Genomic DNA, 11,690 nt, shown 5'->3' with positions numbered 1-11,690 from the left:
AGAAATGGGTTAAGTGACCCTTTTATAAGGTCCCCATTTCTCAAACTTTACATTTTGTCCGTACAAAATAAACGTACTAAGGTACGTAATACACCGAATATTAGCAAATACAAAAACATACACAATCATAATCATAATCATAATCATAATCATAATCATATAGACTACTAGCCCTAGGATACATAAGTAATCTTGTTACAAGTACAAATATAAAAAACTTTAAAACACATGACAAGAATATATAACACATGTCTAATAGACGGCCACGCACGTGAATAGTGAAATAAAAATGGAACTAACTGGACTAGCACGTTAATTAGTTAAAACTGCACCAATAACATTACCGACACCTCCGGCAACTGCATCCGCACCGGACCCATGTTTCACATCCGGGTTCTCCATTGCATCAACAATTGCCAAAAGTGCGACCACACATGCGTAGTCTATGTTAGCTTGAATTGTCACGGTGAATTTGCTCTTAGCGTACTTGGAAGTTTCTGGTTTATGCATCTACAAGAATTAGTCACATTAATTAGAAAGGTTCGGCATGAGTTACTGTTAAACTAAATAACAACTAAAAGTACTACTTGGGCTATAGCTGTTGACGAATCTCCCATATAAAAAGTGCAGTTTCCCTTCGACCAGCTTCCTTTGATCCTCAAATCACAATCATCGTTGCTGCTCATTTTGTTTGCCAGTGTCACACTAACATTGGTCTTGAACTGGATCACATGTTCGGTTTTTGCGCTAAATATTATATCTGAATTTGCTTTACTATCACCCAATGTTTTCAGACCCGGCCCGGACATCGACCCGGACGTCTTACCGGGTCAAAGATCGGACCGACCCGAGAGGGCGGACCGGTGTTGACCCGCATGACATCATAAATAATATATATATATATGTTTATATATATAATTACTAATATATAAAACATAAGTCTAAAAACATAAATTTTTATACCCTTACTATGTCTGAATCTACGATACTAACTCTCTTAACATGGTAAAAATGTGTTGCATAGTTATATATAATTTTATAAACAAAAACGATAACGACAACAAATTTTAAAATAAATGAAATAAAACAATATATTATATTAAAATCAAATTAAAAAAATAAATATATCAAAATTGTATAATATAAATACATAAAAACAACAAGACATATACTCCGTAGAACTTAAGTTTCAACTTAAAAGATTTATTATTTGTTACTTTATTTAATTTTAATACTCTTCATCTAATAAATTAATTAAATAATCATCTCTTATTTATTTTAATTTATCTAGAAGTCAAAAAGCCCACACACACCCATTTACTCTCTGCTTCATCTCTCACACCCACCCACTCCCTGCATCTTCTTTTCTTTCTTCTACAAACCAAAAGCTCAAACACCTCCTTACTGCAATTTTGCCTTAAATCTGTTTCAAAAAAATTTGTTTTTACCCAATCTTTTCAGTGTAACTACTTAACAACATCATTTCAAGTGGTCAAACTTTATCACTACAAGTCTACAAAGACCTAATCCCGACTGGATCTGATATTATTATCATTAAATAAAACACAAAAGGCAAAACTACCGGTCCGACCACCGGGTCACCGGGTCCGGGTTGACCGGCCCAATGACATGACGGTGCGGTACATAAAACTCGTGCAGTTTAAGGATCCAACTAGTGAAAACCACATCCTCGTCTAGTCTCCTATCATCACTCTGATGCCTCTGAAACTAAATGTTGAGAACATGAATCGAACATATGTCACATGAAACAAAAACTACGTTAAAATATAGTCAATCTCAATTTCAACAAATCCAATGATATTTAAAAATTTTGTAGAAATGAAAGAAAAATTTCCAGTGAACCCATAAATATTTTAGAGTTGGTGTGGTGGTAAATTTCTTGTTCATTAAGCTCCTTTGGTTAAAAGGTCAACAGGTTCGATTAGTCAACTGTTCTGCATAAAAAATTTTAGAAATTTCCTTATATATATTTATTCCCATTTCACTACATTTAGCTTTCAGCTAATATTTTATATGTTTTGGGTCTCAACCAAAAGTTAGTATAAAAGTCTTGCTTTTGGGTCTCAAATATGTGATATATATTAATACTTCACAATTCACATTTAAACTGAACCATTCCATCACAATTTTATTTTGATTATTTCAAAAATTAATTTGGTTAACCATCACTACAAATGCAGCGGTTCGGTTAACATTTGGTTATGGGACATCTTTAGCCATAACCAAAGCCGATTAATTGCTTACCCAACCTTGACCATAATAGTTAATTCGTTTGGTGGCAGTCCAGATATCAGATATCAGTTAATTTTAGCCCTCCGCCCGACACTATTGGCTCGAAAATTATGACCTTTGTTCATGAAAATTTGACAAACAAAATAAATGTGAACCAATTGGTAAAAAAACATGGATTCGTCACTGACAACTAAGATTTGAAATGTCGAGATTTAAATCTTCAATTCCCTGCGGGTGCTAGGTATGTGAAGGGTTTCGCCTTAACACTGTACCCGCATCCGTCTTACGGTTACTTGTTCACCAAGGTTTACTTGGCTTCAGTTCCCTGCGGGTGCTAGGTATGTGAAGGGTTTTGCCTTTACACTGTACCCGCAACCGGCTTATGGTTACTTGTTTGCCAAGGTAAGGGGTATTTTCCCGCTTTTTAATATTTTCGAATTTTGAATTTTGAAATTCGAAGAGTTGGTGAAAAGATAACAGTCCAAACCTCTGAAACGTCGTGCAACGGTTTCTTCTGACTGTGTCAGGACGTGCAGGAAGTTATGGTGACGTGACAGAACATGGTCATTCCAGACGCTTTTCCTGGCGCGTGGGCACGATTTTTCGGGCGCGTGGCCGCGAAATTACTGGCACGCGTCCTGTCAACAGCTGTTGCCAGCTTGCTTTTTGCCACGTGTCATAGTTTCATTGCACCTTCGATTTCTCTCTCCTCCGCATTAAATTCACCGCATTAATTGCGATTACTATATAAAGGGGGAGAGGGTTATTTGTAATCCATACTTTTCACTCTTCTCTTCATCTTTAAGGCGATTTCCGGCGAATACTCTTTTATTCAATCGAGCATTCTCTCGAAATCGTTCTCTTCTTCCTCTTCAAGATGTCTTCTCGTGATGCTGAAGCTATAGCTGACGACAGGGGTACTGCTGGCGAGTGCCAGTGTGCTCTGCCCGGCGATCAGTACCGGTATGTTGTCAGGAAGTTCATGCTCGATCATCTCGAGCCTGAGTTTCCTGAATCCCACCAGACCGTGTACGATGCCCCCAGAGGCAAGATCGGGGTTTATGCTGCATTTTTTGTCTATGGGAATCTTAGATTTCCATTGACTAAATTTGTTTACCGTGTCCTTGAGAGGCACGGTGTTCATTTGACCGAGCTGCACCCCATGGCGATCGCCAAGATTCGCCATTTTGAGTGGGTGTGCCGGATTTTGGGCATCGAGCCCCATGTGGACCGCCTGATGACCTTCTATACCTGGAGGTGCATCCAGGGGTGGTACACCCTGACGACCCGTATTAAGGGTCTGAAGATTTGCGACACCGAGCGCAGTCTTCGCGCGTGGAAGCAGGAATTCTTCTATATTTCTGCCCGCGCCATCCCCCTTGCCATGAAGTTTAAAAATGGCCAAGCGATACCGAGCCTTCACGCCCCCAATTACCAGGAGGCGGAATGGTTTTCGAAGATATCCCGGGTCCAATCTCCGGTTTACCGGTTTGCGGAATCCGGGATGGTTATGTTAGGGATGAGCCGGGTGTGGAAAGATGCGTCTCAGGTTCCCATCCTTCTCGAATACGGTTTGAACTCTATTCCCTATGGTATGTCTTGTCTTTCTTTTTGATACGAGTTTGTCTTATAACTGTTTCTTTTCTTTCAGAGGGAAATAATTTGGAGTCGCTTCTGTTCCCGCGGGAAACCGACGGTCTCGCGCGGATGGGTACTCGTGCTCTGGACGAGGGCGAGTTGCCCATCCTGGAGCAAACGGCGGATCGTTTTGTGGAGGTCTATCCGCTGGGCCACGAGATCCTGAGCCACCGGCGGCCAGGTAAGGCGATATTCTTTCCTCAACCCCTTAATGCTGTACCCGCTGTTGGAATTCTTGACCTATCTTCTTCTGAGGAATCCACAGATGCTCCTCCACTGGTGCGGAAGAAGAAAGCTGCTGCCGGCGGGAAAGGGAAGGAGAAGGCCTCCACGGCTGGTCCGGTGGTTCTATCTGACTCGGAGTCAGATAGTGAAGAGGTGGCGGGGAAGCCCGGTGGTGAGAAGACCACTGTTCCGGAGGCTACGACCGTTACCTCCGGAGAACCAACGAAGACGACGGTGACCGGTACCAAGAGGCCGGCTCCATCGGGTTCCTCCCCGCCCGTCCGTACGTTCAGGGTCAAGAAAACCCGTAAGTACAATCATAATGTCTTTGCAGATTTATTACTTCATAAATTTATCTAACACTTTCTTTGTGCAGGCGTGGATGTTGACGCATTCCGGGGTGAAGCGCAGAGGAGTACCCTTCCACCAATGACGGTAGGCTTGGTCAGCCTACCTGAGGCGTCGACCCAGGTGCCTGCGCCTGCTTCCGCTGGTTCAGTTGCTCCCTCTGAGCAGACTGTTCCAGCTGAGATGACGTCACCGCCGGCTGTGAGTGCGATTTTTACAGCATCCTTCACAGAGCCGGCGGTTACTGCTGCTGCCTACGAGGCGGCGACCGCGGCGGCGACCACAACGGCGACCACGGCGGCTGCCACCATGCCCGCGCCACCGGCACCGATGGCCGGACCATCAGGTACGCGCAGGGCTTCCCGCCGATCTTTGCCACCTTCCCGTCTGCCTGACCTGTTGGATGGATTTCCTTTAGGTTCAGGTGATGGGTTTGGCGGCTATCGGCCTGTCATTGACCCTACAGGTGCGTAGGGTTCCTTTCTTTTCTTATGTTTTTTATCATCTTTTCCTTACTGCCTTTGTTTCTTTTGCAGTGTCGGATTCCAATGAAGTGTATGTTCCACGATGGAACATACGCCGAGGAACAACCCTTCGCACACCTGTGGAGTGCGTGGACTGGGCTCGCCACGCTGCTCCTCCGGGTGCGTTGGGGGAAGCCATGGTTAGCTACCAGGAGGGTAGGCTAACTAATGAGCTTCGGGTTCTCCAGGCCCGGATGCAGCCGCGCGTCGAGCTGCTTTGTCGTGAAAACGACAAGTTGAAAGCAGCTCGCGCCAAGGACATATCTGAGGCGCGTGCTCTTCGGGAGGAGAACCAACAGCTGGCGGCAGCTGCCGCCGACAAGGAGAAGGCCTTCAAGGCCCTCGAGGTTGAAGTTCAGGCGCGACTCGAGGCCCGCTCCAAGGCTGCCCAAGCTGTGAATGAACAGCTTCGGCCGGCCAGGGAGACTGCGCGAAACGCAACCGAGAGGGCTGCCAAGGCTGAAGCCGTTGCTGAGCCTTTGCGTGTGGAGAATGAGGAGCTCAAGGCCAAATTAGAGGCTCTCCAACGCGCTCATGATGCCTTGGCAATGGAAGATGCCAAGAAACTCCAGGAAATCCTGGACCAGAGGGGGGTGCTTGACCACGCCGAGCGGAAGCTTAAGGGCGTCGAAGAGGCTGCCGCAAAGGAAGTTTTACTTGCCAACCTTAACAAGAGCGAAGCCGAACGCGCCCGTAACGAAGCTCAAGCTGCCCTCCAATGGCTTCTTCGAGAAGCGTTGCCTCAGGTATGTTTAGTTTTATCTTCACGCTTTTCTTTTATAAGAAAATGTTCTAATACTTGTGTTTTCTTTGTAGGTTGTGCGTCGGGTCTTTTCAGAGACCTCTTACGATGATGCTATGACCGCAGCCCTCAACGCTTCTCATGAGGATGGGGAAAAGGCCGGCTTCCTGCTTGGTCTAGGGTTTGTTGAGAAAGGCGTCCCGCCTTCCAACTTCCCTTTGTTCGATGTGGATACCGAAGCCATTTATGACCAAGCATTGAACCAATACGCCGCCTTCCCGCATCCAGTGGTGGAAAAGGTGGACGAAGTAGCTGCTGCTGATGATGGGTTAGCTGTCCTCAAAGCGTTCCTCGAACCACCCCGTTCTTCTGACGGAGCGGGTCCAAGTGGAAGCGGCCCTGAGGCTTGATCCTGAAGATCCCTTCCCATTGCTAAGATAGGCTTGTATAGTTTTTTTTTTTTTTTTTTCTTTTAGGCGGGTAGTTACCCGGCCATTCTTGTAATATATTCTTGAAATATTTATCTTTTTGCGTATAAGATTGTTATTTCCTTCTTTGGGTTCCTTGCTTTATAAACTTATGACTTGCATACTTAGTTTAAATTAGCAATTTTCCAAGTGTTTAGAATAAGTTAACCTTTGAACGTGGTTGATAATGGGTTAAAGTTTCGCTTCCTCCTTCGTGATTGTGCGGGTAGAACCGTCACTTGCACTTAGCAGGATGGCAAAACTTTACCCATTTCTGACCTGCGTGTAGGTTTTACTTTTCGAAATTTCTAAGGCATAGATAAGTTAACCTTTGAACGGGGTTGATAATGGATTAAAGTTTTCGCTTCCTCTTTCGTGATTGTGCGGGTAGAACCGTCACTTGCACTTAGTAGGATGGCTTTAACTTTAAACCTGTATCTGACCTGCGTGTAGGTTTTCCTCACCTTTTGAGGATAAGTTAACCTTTGAACGTGGTTGATAACAGGAAGTCTTGCTTCCTCTTTCGTGATTGTGCGGGTAGAACCGTCACTTGCACTTAGTAGGATGGCAAAACTTTACCCTTATCTGACCTGCGTGTAGGTTTTCCTTATCCTTTTTAAGAATTTTGTTTTGAACCGTTCGACGCGCGGTTGTCGATAGGTTAGTGTTCAGTTTCCTTTCATGATTCATGCGGATAGACCGGCACTTTCATTTAATGGGATAATTGAACTCTTCCCCTTCAACTGACCTGCGTGAAGGTTTGTCAAGTTATTGGGTTCGTGCGGGTAGGACCGCCTTCCCACGCAACGACTTCACGTAATGTGAACGCCGTCACCAGTGTTGCATAGTTTAACCGTTCGACGCGCGGTTGTTGATAGGTTATTATTCAGTTTCCTTTAATGATTCATGCGGATAGACCGGCACTTTCATTTTTGGGTGCTGAACTTTTTCCCAAACTGACCTGCGTGAAGGTTTGTCACGTTATTGGGTTCGTGCGGGTAGGACCGCCTTCCCATGCAATGACTTCACGTAATTATGCGGTGAAAACCGGCATATTAGTGTTCAGAAAAGTATAAATGTAAAATCATCAGCTTCGATGTTCTTAAAGAGAATCATTTCCATTAGAAGTGGCTCTTGGCCTTTTCTTTACAAATTGGAATTGATTTACATGCAAACTGTGTAAATGAGCTCCCTTCCATGTTGTTGGGATGGGAGTGTCATCGAGCCGATACGCACCTGGTTCGGGATCTCGTTCTTTACGCAGCATGTAGTCTCGATATTGAAGCTGGAATTGATTCGTGTTTTCCCCCGCTGGGGTTCTATACGCACTCGCCTGCTCAGCCTTTATTACGCCACGAGGTGCGCGAGCGTCCCATCTCTGACAAATGCTTCGACCATGTCTTTTACATCTATGCATTCTTCAGTGTTGTGGCCCTTTGTCTTGTGAAAGTCACAGTATTTGCTCCGATCAGCATCGTGACGATGTCGGATTATTGGAGGCTTTGGCCATGGGAGCTCTTCAGTGGCGAATATCTCAGTGACGCTTTTGGTGAGTGGCGTCCATCTGGAGTTCCGGTGCGACTGTACATTATCCCTTCCGCCCAACCGATGTTGCAAGCCGGATGAGGTGTCAAAGTTTACCCTTGACTGCCAAATGCCTAGCTTTCGTTTTTTATTTAGTCGGGCGGTGAGGACGTTGTCTTCTCTCGTCCTCTGGGTGTAGAGGTTTGTGCTCTGTTGGAGATCTTTACCCAGTTGCTTCTCCGTTTCCGCATAGCGTTTTGCTGCTGTCATGATGCCATCCCATGTGGATGGCATGCCATCTTTACCCGTTAGGGTGCGGATGAGCTCTGGGTCATGTGCGCCCTGGATGAAGGCAGCGCGAACAAGATCTTCGCTGATATTGCCCAAACTTAGCTTCTTTGAGTTGAAGCGAGTGATGAAGTTTGGCAGAGATTCATCTTCCTCTCGTATGCATTTGAGGATTGTCCATTGCTCCTCGGTATACTTCCGTTGCTGGCTGAAATGTTGGCTAAACTTCTGCTGGAAGTCTGCCCAGTCGTAGATGTGGTTGACCGGTAGACGATCAAACCAAGCTCTAGCAGCCCCCACCAGCGTCATTTGGAACATGTAACACCACGTGGGTTCCGTCCAATTGCTGACGGTTGCCCCCGCTATGAACCTGTTCAAATGATCGTCTGGATCAGATATACCGTCATATGTGCCTATGTTGGGCATTTGTTTGGCACTCTTTGGGGCGATTGCTTCAGCAATGTCCCTTGCAAATTTGGACGTTCCTGCATTTGCAACGTTTGGTCTGAACGTTTTAGAGAAGTCTCGTGGACTTCCACCAGTGCTTTTTGGTTTGAAGGCTTGTCCAAAATGCCTTTTCGGTTGGGATTCCGTTTCCTTACGCTTCCCTTTTGCCCTATGGCGAGGGTTCGCGTCGGAGTCGGATTCCTCCGAGTCATCCTCCCAGTATTCGAATTCGTCGGCCTGTTGCACGGAACGCAAGCGTTCGTTCAACTCAGCCTGGAATTCCTTTTGTCGTGCCTCCGCCCATGCCTTAACTTCATCGAGAGTCTGGCGGGGAAGTCTTCGTTTCTCAAACTGGATATCGGTGGATCCCAGTAGGTGATCATTTACTGCACTTGCCCCAGCTTTGGTAAGTGGGGTAGTGTTCGTAAAATTTACTTCACTTGCCCCGGCTTCGGTAGCCGGGGTAGTGTTCGTAAAAACTGTGTTGCCGGTATTCCCCCCAGTAGCTGGGGTTGTGGTTACCGGAATTTCTCTAACCATCTTTGTAAAAGTTTGAAAAAACTGGAGAAAAATAAAGTTCTAGCTTTATGCACGGATGGCGCCAATGAAGAAACACTAACCGGACCCCGGTCAGATTACTGGTAACCTGGGGGTTGGAGAGATGTTTCCCACGAGGGGTTAGACCCTTGGAAGATGGTTCTTCTGATAACCTGCAAAACAGACACCGTGAGCTCGTCACTGAGAAAGGGGGGGTTCCTCCTTGTGACCACCCTCCGGCGTGAGAATCAGACTAGATTGCTCTTTAAATATAAAAGTATATTAAGAGATTGCTAGAGCAGATATCAGGTATATTATGATGATAATGTGATAATGTAATGTTGTGTTCAGATGATCATACCATTTGGGGTATTTATAGCCGAAGGTAGGTTTCCAAGGAGGTATGGCCGGCTGCAACAGTGTTCCTGTTCATCAACAGTAGCCTACGCACGTGCCCTGCTGGTAGTTGGTGGGTAGGCAGCGGCTGATAGTGACCAGGCCTGCTGTATACTATTCCCTTTCCACCAACTGCCGGCTACGCACGTGGTATGACAGTAGTTGGTGAGTAGGCAGCGGCTAATAGTGATACAGTACAGGAGCATGCTGCTCGCCATACTGTATCAGTGAGCTGTCGTATCTCTGATCAGATTTTTCGCCCATACCTCGTCAGGTACAGTAAAAGGTCCTTCAGTATACAGACTGGCTTATTTGGGCGGGAGTATTCCCCCTCCCGCCTCTGTGCGGGATTGCTCCCGGCTTTGCTCATTCCTTCAGGTGACACTGAATGATCGAGAGCTAAGTACCTAGTGCGTGTAGCCATGCTGCGCGGGTGGCCTTCCCTCATGGCTTGTATCCGAGGCTGCGGGAACAGGCGGAGTCCTTCACCATGGGAGGCATTTCCTGCGGGAACAGCTTGCGTACTGCGCGTAAGGACGTCACGTCTCTGAGCATGGTTGGTTCTGCGGATCCAGTTGGTCTCTGTGCAGACGTCCCTGTTTAAGGTGAGTCTTGCGGGACCAACTGGGCTCTGCTGGGACCTACCTCTTCAGTTACCTTTTGGCTTTTGCCGTAGCATCACGATGGGTTTGTCGTTAGCATCAAGTAGCACGCGCTGACGGTGGAACCTTGTGTCATATGGTTTTACTTTTTAGTATGATACTATGGTTAATATCAGTGACAACAAGGTTTCTACAAGGATACTTATCGACTATGATTTCAAGTGGTTTTGGTACAATGAACTGAGGACCGACAACAGAAAACGGATGAAATAAAGGCACATCACTAGTTTGAGCCATCATCACATGCTCACACTAATTAAGATTGGAGTTCTATGAGGGCTATATATTGTCATGAAGCTGTGGCGATGTTTTTATTCTTTTTGCATGATAATTTCGTTGACCATTTAGTTGACTTGGTCCAAGAGTAGAGTAGGGTGCGAGGAAGCAACGTCCACATTTAGATATTGAGTGGTTGCCAATTCTTATCTGCAACTTGATGCTACATCTCGAGTTATATTCATGGCACATGTGCTTAGGGGGGCGGTATTAAACTAATAAATGGAATATCATGTTTAATTAATTAATTTGATCATCAAAGTATGAATGCCCTTGATGCTACATCTCGAGTTAACCTATTGTCATATCACCAACATGCAACCACCAGCGTTAAACACCATTACACAAGTCGTCAAAGGGGGAAGGCACCATTGCATAGGCTGGTGTTAGGGGAGAAGGGTATAATGGATGCGGCTACAACTCTTTTCCAATCAATCATACTCACATGTTCATATTATAATATGAAAATGATTAATAATTTGGTTCAACTTATAATATATTAAAAGGAAAAAAGAATATTAGTATGTGTATTTAAATATGATTTTTTTATTATAATTATAAAAATGAATGAACAAGTGGGTAGTGAATTAGTCAAACTCAATGCTTATTTGATATGAAAAAAAAATATTTATTCAAAGATAAGCAATGTGGAAATCAATATTAAGTGATGTTAATTTAGAGTGAGTTCTACTACTCGCAATATCAATAATCGGAGAAGGGCGGTGTGGGGTATTGGGTATTCTCTTGTTCGTGGGCTGATGAGTAAAACCCTCGCCCACCCTAAGAGCACCTTCAACGTGCATTTAATTCTGAGAACTGGATGACATGGCTTGGGTCAAACGAGGAGGCAGCGGATGTTGTGCCTTGTGGTGTGGAGTGTCTTGTGAGGTTTGGGAGGGCGTACTAGTAGCGGACTTCGAAGGTAGGACCATGTGATCAACAACAACTTTATTAAAAAAAGAAAAAAAGAAAGTTTAAAAATCGTCGACAGTTCCCCAACGACTATATTCAAACTTAATAAAAAATATATATACAAAATTAAAAAAAAAACATATAAATAAACACTTCTTACTATACACTTAAAGCAAACAATAATTTCCACATTGCATCACTCTAGGGCCTTCACCTAGACGCCAACTATATGTCATGTCACCACTTTCCTATTAGTAATTGCCAACTCACCTTATTTCTACTATTTAAACCATAATATTATAATCCTAAATCACATTCTTATATTCCTCTTTCTCTTTTCGTCAAACTAATTCTCTCAAATATCAGTGACAATTAGTAACAATTATTGCCTCTCCCTACAAATGAGTCGCTTCTACATCAAATCGTTTTCAGGTTTTAATTCCATCCTTTA

General features: G+C 44.7%; 1 pseudogene across 1 annotated transcript; it reads right to left on the bottom strand.

Annotated features, from left to right (window-relative positions):
- Positions 1-312: 312 nt before the first annotated feature.
- Positions 313-10,291, bottom strand: LOC143614546 (protein LURP-one-related 10-like; annotated as a pseudogene). Its single transcript, XR_013150306.1, has 4 exons — positions 10,055-10,291; positions 1,866-1,899; positions 588-785; positions 313-510 (listed from the first exon to the last, which is right to left on the bottom strand). The product of XR_013150306.1 is annotated as a protein LURP-one-related 10-like (transcript).
- Positions 10,292-11,690: the final 1,399 nt, after the last annotated feature.

This window comes from Bidens hawaiensis, unplaced genomic scaffold (genome assembly GCF_021521415.1).
Source record: "Bidens hawaiensis isolate Kalapana, Puna unplaced genomic scaffold, B.hawaiensis_p1.1 tig00002273_1, whole genome shotgun sequence".
NCBI classification, from domain to species: domain Eukaryota; kingdom Viridiplantae; phylum Streptophyta; class Magnoliopsida; order Asterales; family Asteraceae; genus Bidens; species Bidens hawaiensis.
This window is presented reverse-complemented; position numbering and strand designations above follow the sequence as displayed.